Raw genomic sequence first — 14,041 nt, forward strand, 5'->3', positions numbered from 1 at the left:
CAGAAGCCTGTGGAGGTGGCCTTCCAGTGGTCTTACTGGGACTGATGAGCTGCCAGCCCTCTGATTGACCAGCAGAGTTAAGAAGTGAGCAACGTCTGTTAAAGAGATGGGAGGCATCCAACAAGGAATTGTATGCTGCTCTAAAAAAAAGACCACAGTTCTTTGAATCAAATGAGGTGGGATTACCTCATACTTTTTGCCACTGGACAGTGACACTGCTGTCTTGTAAAATCCCATCCTTAGTACACAACTGTCATAACTTGCCAAAATTTCTTCAGTCACCCTTATACTGAAGTCCATTACAACTGAGCAAGGATAGTGTTGTAAAATGATATGCATATACTTTTGGGGGAATATCTTAAACTGCTGTCAATCACTACACATTTCAACAGAATATTCTCTTTAATATCATAACTTGTTTGGCAGCTAAAGCAACAAATGATCATTCATTCAGCCAGTGCCAAACTCACTATGTATAATGGCCTGAAGGTTTCATCTCTGGATCCATTACCATCAAGTATTACTACACTAGCACTCTGTGGTTACCCCAGATATTTTAAATTGTGGATGCCTGAGGCCTAGTGATCATATCTGTCAGCATATAAAGACTTGTCTTTATTCATTATGGTATTGTCAAGAGAATGACAAGGACCACAGATCACAAGGGGTAAAATCAGATGCCTTTGCTTACACTAGGAGAAGATCACTTTCTCTGCAAAACAGACCATCTGTCTACAGGCTCTATGACACTGAATTTATTCTGGATGTCACACTTTATTGCACTGTGGAACAAGTAAGAGTTGTTATTTAAATAGACAAGTGGGGTAAAACTCCCCAGTCTTCATTCAACAATACTTGCAGAAGTCATGATGTCTTACTCCATAAACAGGAAGACAGAAGATATCCATGACCAGTATGAGTGAACTTGAACTCAGGCAGAAATTTTGAATACAACACCAACTAATGACACCTGGAGTCCAGTAGAAATTATAGGTACATTTCCAGTAGAAATTATAGGTACATATCAAAAAGATTGAATCAAGCATGTGTACCAAATGACATGACAATATGACTAAAACAAATGATAAGTTAGAACAGTGTCACAACCAGAAATACAGAGTGACCTTATTACAAAAGGAACACATTCTAAGAGGCAAAAGCAATAAAGCAATGCTAAAAAAACTTCTTAAAACCTACAGCAACATCTAGTAAAAATCATCTGAACTAATTCGGACAGATGAGCCAACCATCATTACATTTCTGAGACTTGTAAATTTACTCCTCTGTTAAAGCAGATTCATACGTAATGTTATTTTGTGCTGTCATTTAATTTTATTCTTTAAGCATACTGCTTTATTTATGGAAAGGATTATGTTGTAATTCGTGTGTATGGACATTTTAAGGCTTTTGCTTAAATCGTTACCCACCTTAACAGTATATGGTGTTTTGGTCTCATTACTTGTTCAACAGTCTGATGCGGAAGCAATAAAAGTCAGATGTATTGTGCATAATTTCCCAGTTAATATTGACACACTCACTCGTTTGGCCGAACTGGTCCTCACCCTTAACAATTTCTGCTTTGAATCCTCCCACTTCCTCCAGACAAAGGGGTAGCCATGGGCACACGTATGGGCCCCAGCTATGCCTGTCTCTTTGTTGGCTACGTAGAGCAGTTGATCTTCCGTAATTACACTGGCACCACTCCCCACCTCTTCCTCCGTGACATTGATGACTGCATTGGCGCCACCTTGTGCTCCTGCAAGGAGGTTGAGCAATTCATCAACTTTACCAACCCATTCCACCCTGTCCTTAAATTTACCTGGACCATCTCTGACACCTCCCTCCCTTTCCTGGACCTCTTCATCTCCATTAATGACGACCGACTTGACACTGACATTTTTTACAAACCTACCGACTCCTACAGCCACCTGGATTACACCTCTTCCCATCCTACCTCTTGCAAAAATGCCATCCCGTATTCCAAATTCCTCAGCCTCTGCTGGATCTGCTCCCAGGAGGACAAGTTCCACCACAGAACACACCAGATGGCCTCCTTCTTTAGAGACTGCAATTTCCCTTCCCACGTGGTTAAAGATGCCCTCCAATGCATCTCATCTACATCCCGCACCTCCGCCCTCAGACCCCACCCCTCCAAGCATAACAAGGACAGAACGCCCCTGGAGCTCACCTTCCACCCTACAAACCTTCGCATAAATCAAATCATCCGCCGACATTTCCGCCACCTCCAAAAAGACCCCACCACCAGGGATATATTTCCCTCCCCACCCCTTTCCGCCTTCTGCAAAGACCGTTCCCTCCGTGACTACCTGGTCAGGTCCACGCCCCCCTACAACTCACCCTCCTATCCTGGCACTTTCCCCTGCCACCGCAGGAACTGTAAAACCTGCGCCCACACCTCCTCCCTCACCTCTATCCAAGGCCCTAAAGGAGCCTTCCACATCCATCAAAGTTTTACTTGCACATCCACTAATACCATTTATTGTATCCGTTGCTCCCGATGCGGTCTCCTCTACATTGGGGAGACTGGGTGCCTCCTAGCAGAGTGCTTTAGGGAAGGTCTCCGGGACACCTGCACCAATCAACCACTCCGCCCCGTGGCCCAACATTTCAACCTCCCCTCCGCCAAGGACATGGATGTCCTGGGCCTCCTTCACCGCCGCTCCCTCACCACCAGACGCCTGGAGGAAGAACGCCTCATCTTCCACCTCGGAACACTTCAACCCCAGGGCATCAATGTGGACTTCAACAGTTTCCTCATTTCCCTTTCCCCCACCTCACCCTAGTTCTAAACTTCCAGCTCAGCACTGTCCCCATGACTTGTCCGGACTTGTCCTACCTGCCTATCTCCTTTTCCACCTATCCACTCCCCCCTCTCCTCCCTGACCTATCACCTTCATCCCCTCCCCCACTCACCCATTGTACTCTATGCTACTTTCTCTCCACCCCCACCCTCCTCTAGCTTATTTCTCCACGCTTCAGGCTCACTGCCTTTATTCCTGGTGAAGGGCTTTTGCCCGATACGTTGATTTCGAAGCTCCTTGGATGTTGCCTGAACTGCTGTGCTGTTCTAGCACCACTAATCCAGAATCTGGTTTCCAGCATCTGCAGTCATTGTTTTTACCTTATTATCTGTGAATAGTCTTATCAATTAAATAATGTACACTATTCTTTCACCAGTCTTTATGTGTGATTGACTTATGTCTAAAAATAGATGGTAACAGCCGACAGGTGGATGGCAATCTCTCACCCTCTCCTGCTCTCCCCTCCAAGTCAAATACCATCCTAACTTAGGCATACATTGGTGCCTCTGTAACATTACTGCATCAAAATCCTTGAATTTCTTACCTAACAATATTGTGAGAAAACTTTTGCCGCATGAACTGTTGCAGTTTAACCTATTATCTTGTTGAAACAAGAAATAAATTCTAACCTCGCCTGTGATGTCTCAGTTCTGATTACTGATTGCAAAAAGCACAACCAGCTATTTAATGCTTTTAAGCACTAGTATTTCTTTGCCTTTGCATGCATAAGCATCACTTATTTAGCATCTTTAATATAGAAATAAGATCCAAGGTACTTCACAGAGGTAAAAAGAAAGGATGCCCAACCAAAAGAGGAGAAATGAGGAGGAACGACCACATCCTTTGTCTAAGAGATGGTTTCTAATGAGGGTCTTAAAAGAGGAGGGGTGGGGTTATCAAGGTACATATTTACAGAAAACATGCCATCATAGGTGGGGCAAAGGTTATATCATATGCCCATAAGCCACCGTGGAGAACCACTATAGTGTTGGGAAATTATAGAAGTTAGAAAGATAGGGCGGAACAAGGAATTTGAGCAAATTAAGAGCTTTAAACTTAAGGAAGAAAATTTAAGTTGGACATAGTGAGAAACCAGGATATCCTGCACGTCAACAAGTCCAAGGATAAATGTTGGAATTGCTTTAGGATAGCTTATACTTCTCCACCTCCTGATGCTGCCTGGCTTGCTGTGTTCTTCCAGCCTCCTGCCTGTCTACTTTGGATTTCAGCTTCTGCGGTTTGTTTGTTTCTAACCATGTATAGTAGACATTTGGATGAGCTGAAGATTATTGAGAGTGAAACATGGTAGTGGGCAGGGGAGTTTGGAATGGGAAGTGACTTGCAAGAAGGAAGGTTTCTGGTTCAAAAGTGCTGAACCTAGGAATGGAAATGGCTTATCTTTGCCTCACTATAATAGTACTGCTACAAGAGGAGCTTGATTGGGTGGGAGGAGGAATGGTCTCTATGATCTTTATGATGCAGGAATGTTCCTTTGCATCTATAAAATTATTTTAGATAATGTTTCTATGATTCAAAGTTAACAGTATTCAAAAATAAGTAGACTAGTTTTTTAAATCCATGTTATTGAATTGCAATTCATGAATAATGGCTGTTTTTTAAAGAAAATTGCATTCTAAATTCACTAATTTAGTAATTTTGTCCATAGAAGGAATGAAAAGTACCATCAAAGTAGATGTGGATGTAGAATAACATCTCATGAAATTATTGTTAGTAAATGAACAAAGGGAAGTATTATTCACACAGATAGAAGGTGTCCATATTATTATCAATTCTGAATTCATGAGTCAGGTTGTTATGAAACAGTGTTAGAAAGTTACCTAAATTTCGCATGAATTTTTTTCATCCTTTCGTGGGACTTGGCATTGTTGGCAACATCAGTAATTGTTGCCCATCCTAATTGCCCTTCAAAACAGAATGGTTTATTCCACTGGTTCAGATGTGATTTTACATCAATCATTAAAAACTTAACAGTTAACATTACAGAGGCTAGCTTGCAATTCCAGAGTTGATTAGTTGAATTCAAATTTGAAACCATTCCACAGACTAATAGCCAGGGGCTTCTGGGTTATTCAGCTGCTATACCACAGTTTCTCCAAATCTCGGAATCTTCTCTACTGTAACTGTTCTGTCCTTGTAATCCATTCCAAAGTGAGAGTATAGAATGATGACTTCTTACAGCAAAGTTATTGTTTTCTTTCTTGAAGAGACTTAATGCATTTTAGTTAATTCAAAATAATGAAATACTTAGTGCTGTGTGTGCAGAAGAAACAAATGCAAACCTCAACCTTGTTATGACACACTATAAAGCTTCCTCCCGCTTAATATTCATATAGGAAGTATATTTCACATTCTTCAAAGTTATATTAGATGAAAGTATTAACTAAAACAGCAGTTCTCAACCAGGGGTCTGTGAGATGAACCCAAGGAGATACAAAACTTGATGAAATGTGTAAAGAATGTGATTTGCACCAGTGAAATAAGTACTTGCCACCAGGAAGAATTGACTATATTTATCTGATTGACATTTGCTTAGCTAATTGCATTCTGAAGATAATTCACTTTGTGAAGCATTTGAATTGTTGCAACTCCTGAAAATAATCTCATACTATTTATAGTTTATGTCTCAACATGTCCAACAGAATAAAGGTAATTTCACAATTAGTCAGCACAAAAAAGTGAGGAAGGTACTTGCTAGGAGAGTGTCAAACATTTCATGTTGTTTCCTCAAGCTGCTTCTGCCTCATGCTGATAGTCAGGTGCCAGATATGCTTGGTTTGAGGGCAAAGAATTTAACATAACCTGATTGGTAAGAGTACCAGATTATTAAATTTTACATCAATGGTCATATTTGCACAATTGAAGACTTCTTTTTTTAAAAAAAACACTTTAATTGGGCATAGAAGCCATATGACATTGAACTGAATGTTGGTCCAGGAATTGAGAATTGTTGCTCAGCACCAGCATTCCTTCATTTTCAAAGTTCCTGACCTGTTCATTTTGATGCAAAACACCTTTCAATATTTTTACAGGGCTGAGCATGATCTACGTAACACAAATTATGAGCAGTTTCCGCTGTAGTTTCTGGGTATCTGTGCTCCCACTTATGCATGCATCTTGGAGGGAAGATCGCTCAGGACCAGCAATAAGTTACATTTTAAATAAATCAAAAATAGTAATAAACATATTTAGAAAGAAATACTTGAGTGTGTTAGAATTGCATGTGGTCATGGAGCCTTTGTAATACAGAAAGATGGCCTCAGGAGCATTTAGTTGGTACTGCTGATGAAAAAGATATATATTTTTCCTTAGTTCAGAAGATTTGTGTAAACCATATGTAAGTTAATTCTGTTTGTGGGAAGTGGTGAGGGTTAATAAATAAAACTATGTTTACATCAAATATGCCAAACTTTGTTAATTTATCAATTTAGGATGAGATTCCACTTTGTGGATTTGTCAATCCTTGCTCCTGACCGATATTTCTTGAGTGCATCAGTTGTGCAAATGAGCATGCACATTAAAATAATCTAAAAATGTAATTAGTCATGGAGCATGAAGTGAGAACAGCTCTGATAAGTGCATAAATATGACCTTTTCTGGAAATTGCATGCTGAAACATGTCAATGAGAAACTGCGTGGATTGTTCAGATGTTTGAAGAATAGAACTTGTCACATCACAAAAAAAAACTGCAATGCTTTGAAATAATTGAGACAGTTTTAAAAAGAATAATTACTGTCATGAATTTCATTGTTCATGTATTTTACAATATAGCTTTAGGTTTTAGGGATTAAAAGTCTTAACTATAGAAAATCAGATAAATGCAATTAAAGCAGGTTTTGGAGTATATTCTACTTAAAGGTTTGGGGCCATGTTGTCTAACATATTAACATGATGTGGAGATGCTGGCGTTGGACTGATGTGGACAAAGTTAAAAATCACACAAAACTAGGTTATAGTCCAACAGGTTTATTTGGAAGCACTAGCCTTCGGAGCGCTGCTCCTTCATCAGGTAGCTATGGAGCAGGATCATAAGGCACAGAGTTTATAGCAAAAGATAGTACTTCCAAATAAACCTGTTGGACTATAACCTGGTATTGTGTGATTTTTAACTTTAACAGATTAACATTTAGAAAAGTAAGATCATAAAATAACAGTGTGTTTATTTAGCTAAAGAACTGAAAGTGTGATCTCTGCAATCCATGTAGTTCGAGATGCTTTTGTTTTGAGAATAGAGCTGAATTGATGTAAAGCATTCATTGAACACAGCAAGATTGTAAAATCTGTTTACTTCATCAAATCAAAGAAGAACTTATAGATGAAGGATAATTAACAGTTTTGTTATAGATGTCCAAGAGCAAGTTACATTTTTATGGAGATGGGTGGAACTTAGGAAGACCACCTGAATTCAGTTTATCAGAAGGTTTCTGAGAAAGAATGTTGCAGTTTAGGTCGGGGGGGGGGGGGAGGGGGGGGAGTGGGGGAGGCGGTGGGGGGCGGGGGTTACAACTTGCTGAGAAAAGATAATCAAACTAGATGACAGTTAGACCTACGCTATAAGCAGAATATTTAAATAAAACTAACTCCATTATGAACTATATAGAATTTAGAGCCCAACTTCAGATTGAATTTGTAAGAGTCAATAGGTAGAAGTTTGAAACTAATGGAAGAATCCACAGTTGTCCCCAAATAGCTTTGTGTAAAAGAAATTAATCTACTAAATTAATAGGAAGTATTTGAAAATTAACCAAAACAAGTGACTGAGGTGTCCAAAGTCACGAGATGGTAATTGGACATTTTACCTCTGAGAATAACTAGAGTTGAGGAGAATTCTTCAAGGGAATGGGATACATTTGTGGGTGATCCATTCAGAGATAAGTAACTGTAAGACTGACTAAGTCTTATAAGAGAACCCTTGGGGAAAGTAATAAGGAAACCCAATTGCATTATGTTAATGTTTTAAAAGTGGTGTGAAATAAAAACAGCAATTGCTGGAGAAACTCAGCAGATCTGGTGGCATCTATGGGCAGCAAATGGAGTTAATATTTCCAGTCTGGTGACTCTTCATCAGAATTCAGAAAAGCAGTACAATAGATGTTGTGTATACGGGCTTTGTAAAGCTATTTCGTAAAGAACCACAATACAAACACACTCAGAAAATAGAAATATTTAGGATTGAAAGGATTATGGTTACTTGATCACATAATGAGCTAAGTAGAAGGAGATGGAAGTGATGGACATTTTTTTGTGATTGGATTCACATGTCTTGGAGTGCCTCAAAGCTTGATGTTACGAGTGTTGCTTTTTTGTTATAGAAACCAGCATATGTATAAAATTATCATTTCAAAACTGCAAATAGTACAAAATTTGGTAACATAGTGAGTAATGAATAGCAGACTGAAAGAGGACAAAGAAGAATGAAATGGGCAGCTACATAACAGTCATGATTTAATGCTGATTAAATATGAATTAATGCAGTTAAAAACAAAAAATGCTAAAAATATTTGCAGCTCTGGCAACAACTGAAGAACAATTATGGTCTGTCTGTGAAAGGCAACGGATCTAAAATGTTCACTCTATCTACCTCCACTGGTCCTTTCATACATGCTAAGTATTTACACCCTCATCTGCATTATCTCAAATTTCCAGCATGTATATTATTGTTTAACTTTTTATGAAGTGATGCACTTCAAGAATCAGTAGAATCTAAAGTCATTCCAGTTTGAAGTGCAAAATAGAGGATCATGGGTCTTCATTTTGTGAATCTTTGGACATGGCAAGGAAAATTGAAAAGATGGTTTAAAATTCATAATCAATACTTGACTTTGTAATTGAAGGTTTTGATTACAAAAACAATGCTAAATCTTTATAAATTACAAGTTAGGCTTTTGCGGGAGTATTGTCTACAATTCTGAACACCATTCTTTAACAAGGATGTCAAGGTCTTGGCGTTTATCAGGATGTTGCCAGAGATAAGAGGAGGCATGGTGGCTCAGTGGTTAGCACTACTGCCTCACAGCACCAGGGGAGTGGGTTCGATTCCAGCCTCGGGCAACTGTCTGTGTGGAGTTTGTACACTCCCCCCGTGTCTGCATGGGTTTCTTCAAGGTCTCTGGTTTCCTCCTACACTCCAAAGATGTGCACGTTAGGTGAGTTGGCCATGCCAAATCAAATTGCCCATGGTGTTCAGGGATGTATAAGTTAGGTGCATTAGTCAGGGGTAAATGTAGAGTAATAGGGTAGGGGAATGGATCTGGATGGGTTATTCTTCAGAGGGTTGGTGTGGACTTATTGGGCTGAAGGGCCTGTTTCCACACTGTAGGGATTCTATTATGCAATTATGTAGAGAAATTGGAAAAGCTGTGGTTCTCCTTCAAGCAACAAGTTTAAAAGGGATGCATAGTAGAGCTATTCAAAATATGAACACATGTCAAAATAAATTGTTTCTGTGGAAATTCTGTGTTAATGTCCACAGGATATAAATTTTCTGTATTGGTAGAAGAGTGAGAAGAGATATATGAATACATTTTATCCTCATTTAAGGTTGTCAGGTTCTGGAGCATTGTCACTGAAAAGTTGGAAGCAGATTCCACAGAAATGTCAAAAGGCAATTTGGCATGTCCTTGAAGAGGACGATCTTAACTTGAGCTTTCAAAGACCTGTGTTGGCACAACAGGCCAAATGGTTTTGTGAACTGTATTCTGTCTTTATGGAAACAGAATAATTGAGCGTATGCCTTATTTGAAACTGTCTTTATGAAAATTGAAATTAAAATTTCCATACGTAATGATAATTATTTTTAGTACTAATGAGATTTCTTAGGTTTGTCTTAAAAGAGTGCGTTGAATTGATTGGGATTTAGAATAAGACAGTCTTGCTTGATTATTCTCCAAACATTCCATGCAAGTAGGCAACAAAAATAGGTGCCTTCAGGCCCAATATGCTTTATTGAAATCATTACCTGTCAGTTAGGACAAGTATCCTGCAGGGACGTGATAATTTTGTCGCTGTTTGCCAGGTGTATAATGTGTGAATTATGGCATTTTGAGGCCCAACTGGGCACATTAACAAGTTTGCATCATTGTTAAAGTAAAAAAAAATATGGAAATTGTTGAACAAAGAATTTAATTTATGAGCTTCTTTCTAAATGTATGTTACATACAGTGCATTTTCATGCCATTTAAAAATGTCTAATTGAACAGTGTAGTAGTTAAATGGTTTGTTTTAACCTGCCATAATCAGGAAATCAAGCCTACACAATAATTCCCACTCGAACATGATAATTAGTATGTTCAGTTAAGTGCCCAGCCATGAGGAAAAAAGTTGTAGCTTTATCTCACTTGAAGAGAACTCAGGTTAGCAATCTAAAGATCAGCGTGAACAAGCATGTAGAAATCTAATATCTTGATATTTTCTCATCATTTCAGCCTTCAACACTTTCAGTGCTTCCTTTAAGGCTTTTCCATACTTTCATTAATAATCATTCAAGAAAACCTAGTCAGCTTAACTATTTTGTTGTTACTGTTGTGGAACTGGCTGCTACAATGTATGGAACAAGAGCCTTGAGACTGACTCATCTGTTTTTCTATTACACTCCCTCTCTGAAAGTGCTTTGTCTCTGTTATGTATCTTGACTGAGATTTAGTGTACAGTCCATGGAGAATTTTTAGTTGATATGGTCTTTGTAGGTAGGAGAACTCTGCCATCTAACTTTCTTTATCTGGATCTAAGGGCCTAATTGATTTATTGTGTTGAAGCATTAACCACCACTGAGTTTTGAGAATAAAAGTTTCTTGTCTTAACAGATGAAATTATTTGCCTGATAGCCATCAGGTACAAGTTATATTCATCATTAGCCATTGTAATAATGGCTATGAGGAGACTTACGGAAAAAGAGTGTACTCTGAGATCTTAAGATGTTCTGCCAAGCTTGTATGACATCATCAGATTGGGTGGACCTTAATGCAGTCTTCAATATTAACTCTTTCAGAACCATTACCTTATACAACAGATACTGTATGGTACTCCTCCACACTGCACAAATTACAATCTTAATGTGTTTTATGTGATTCACTTTGTTTACTGTAACTCTTCCCTGTGTGAAGCTATAAGATCATGCTCCAAGTGTTTTCTTCTTTGGAAAATTTCACTTTGGTTTTGACAACGAGAATTAAGCAAAAAAATGACCATAATACAAAGTACCTCTAATGTTTACTACCCATTTCACCATTAGTTTAAGTTACATATAATTGTTCATGATATACATTCTTTTGGAATATCATCATCCAAATTATCATACAGCTAATACTGAGGAAGACACAACAAAATAGAAAATGTTAATACATTTGAAGAATAGACATGTAAAAACAAATGAATTTTAATATAGACAAGTATGAGGTAGTATATTTTGTAGCAGGAACATGGAACCCATTTATTCCTTAGAAAATAAGAATCTACATGAAATGAAGGAGGAAAGAGTTCTAGAGGTACAGATTCATAAATCATTAGAAGTAACAATATATGCTAACAATGCAATATAAATGCAAATCAAAACTGGGAGTTTATTTAATCTAAATAGAATTCAAAGACAAAACAAAATGGTATAAAGATGTGCCCAACAGCAACAAACCAGCTAGCTCAACCCTGGTAATGCGATTTAATGTTTTAGAAATAATAATTTGAGACAAAATTAACAGTCTCTTGGTAAGCGTGTGGCATTCTTTTGGGGAAAAAACTTATGAACTTGACAAAGAAAGACAAGAAGAATATGTTGATTGGGTGAGATGAAGGAGGGAGCACATTCATGTGCATCCTTTATTCTTTATTCATTCACGGGATGAGTGTGTTTCTGGCTCAGCAGCATTTATTGCCCATCCCTAATTGCTCAGAGGGCAGTTAACAGTCAACCACATTTCTGTTGGTCTGGAGTCACATGTAGGTCAGACCAAGTAAGGATGACAGTTTTGTTCCTGAAAGGACATAATAAAATTTGTCATGGAAAAGAAGGAAAATTGAATGGAACACTTTTCCAAGCATGTGCTAAAGATTGCTTTTGGACCAGGATGTAGATGCTGGAGTCTTTCTCTGTCATGAAAGGTGGGTAAAAAATGGATACGTGTTGAGACATATGTGAGCAGCACAGGGAGAAGGAGGAAAAACAGCACATAGATTTTAAAATATTGGGAAAAGATTTTAAAATATTGATTTGACTACTCTCTCATCCAAGCAAAACTTGGATTATTCATGTGTCTTGTCTGAACTAAGTGATGATTTTGGTAAAGCTTAAATTCATGTAGTTTAAATTTATACTTAGATCATCATTTGATTGGAGTTGCATATAATCCATGTTTGAAACCTATTTATTAACTCCTTATTTTGTATTTCTTCATTACTCTGTTTCACCTATTTATTGAGGAAGGTAAACAGAATGTCTCTAGGTTCAGTAAATACAAGGGGATATGTGTTGCTGTTATCAATATTGTGTATAGCTAAATATGTAATAACAAAACATAATATTCAGTATTCACAAGGATTCAATTCAAAATAGCGTTTTATTTTGGCTTGTTATTCTTCCGACCAGATGTGTCCCTTCACATTTTTCATCAGTTAGCTCAGTTACTTGGACAACGGTTTTGCAGTGCAGAATGATGTCAATAGCGGGGGTTCAATTCCTGCACTGACTGAGATTATCATGCTCCATGGAGAATTTTGAGTTGATATAGTCTTTGTAGGTAGGAGAATTCTGCCATCTAACTTTCTTTATCTGGATCTAAGGGCCTAATTGATTTATAGTGTTGAAGGATTAACCACTATTGAGTTTTAAGAAGAAAAGGTTCTTGTCTTAACAGATGCAATTTATTGCTTGGTAGCCATCAGGTACACGTTATATTTAACATTAGCCATTGTAATAAAGGCTATGAGGAGACTTACAGATAAAAGAGTGTACTCTGAGATCTTAAGATGTTCTGCCAAGCTTGTATGACATCATCAGATTGGGTGGAGCTTAATGCAGTCTTCAATGTTAACTCTTTCAGAGCCATTACCTTATACAACAGATACTGCATGGTACTCCTTCACACTGCACAAATTACAATCTTAATGTGTTTTATGTGGATTCACTTTGTTTACTGTAATTCTTCCCTGTGTGAAGCCATAAGATCATGCTTCTCAACCCTTCACGATGTATATAGTGGGAGTAAAATGAAAAAGAAATGCTTCTGAGGGCACATTTGTTCTACAGGTGCCACGTCATCACAAATGCAAGCTCATATTCGTAGATATATTTCTAGTGTACATCGTTACAGCTACAAAAATCAACTGCACAGGTTATTTGTCCTTTGTTCTATTCTCAGAACCCTTTCTAAGGGAGTGCCATCTTTCCCTAATGTGCAGAATGGCATAATGTCTCCTCATTGTTCAATGTGGGAGAGTCACATGGTTGAAAATATTGAATTTATCGAATAGTTGGAACCATTTTATTCAGCATTAAGCCAAGCAGAGAAAACAGAAAAATATTTCTCTTCTGGGAGCAAACGGGGGCTGCTTACCTCTCAAGCAACAATGAATTTACAGCCAAAGAATAATTACTACATCTAGCTCAGATCTATTGGAATGAAGGTGCCAATTATGTCCTGTCTGGCTTGCAACAATGCTGCTTCATTCTATCATCCTGAAGGTGATGTTTCTCCTTCTCAATGTTTTCATCTTGCTTCTCAGAAGACTGCTGCCACTATCCCAGCTCTTCAGAGTCCATCACATCCCCTTGTTGCCTGCTGCAGTTGTGCAGAGCAGAGTATGCGAGTATTATACAGCACATTCATTCTGCGGTTGAAAGGTCCTCCTACAGCAGTTGGCTTAATTTTGTGATGTGGGGCATCTTCAGTCTCTGGTGACAATATGTCTTGGCCATTTAGAGAAACTGGCATTGAGGATAGTAGAATCTGAGCCACCTGTACCTCTTCCACATCCTGAGGGGACCTTCAGCTGTAAATTATTTACGTGGAGGCTATTTGGCAGCTGGTGGACTTTGGTGTGGGCTTGCTGGTGCACCTGTTCCACATTCATTTCCATGTGCTTTTGTAGCACTGTGATCACAGTGATAATGACCCTCCTATGGTTAGATTCACGGTTCATTGAACCTATGTGAGTATTAGAACCAGTTCGTAGTAATGTGAGGAGTCAGCATTTGCATGCCACACAAATG

General features: G+C 38.3%; 1 protein-coding gene and 1 long non-coding RNA gene across 8 annotated transcripts in view; one reads left to right on the top strand and one right to left on the bottom strand.

The window, feature by feature from the left end:
- Positions 1-14,041, bottom strand: part of LOC140496357 (uncharacterized) — a 241,284-nt gene that overhangs the window by 195,997 nt on the left and 31,246 nt on the right. The gene's annotated exons all lie outside the window — the stretch shown is intronic.
- pmfbp1 (polyamine modulated factor 1 binding protein 1) overlaps positions 1-14,041 on the top strand; it is an 829,187-nt gene that overhangs the window by 133,362 nt on the left and 681,784 nt on the right. The gene's annotated exons all lie outside the window — the stretch shown is intronic.

Source organism: Chiloscyllium punctatum, chromosome 26 (assembly GCF_047496795.1).
Source record: "Chiloscyllium punctatum isolate Juve2018m chromosome 26, sChiPun1.3, whole genome shotgun sequence".
NCBI classification, from domain to species: Eukaryota; Metazoa; Chordata; class Chondrichthyes; order Orectolobiformes; family Hemiscylliidae; genus Chiloscyllium; species Chiloscyllium punctatum.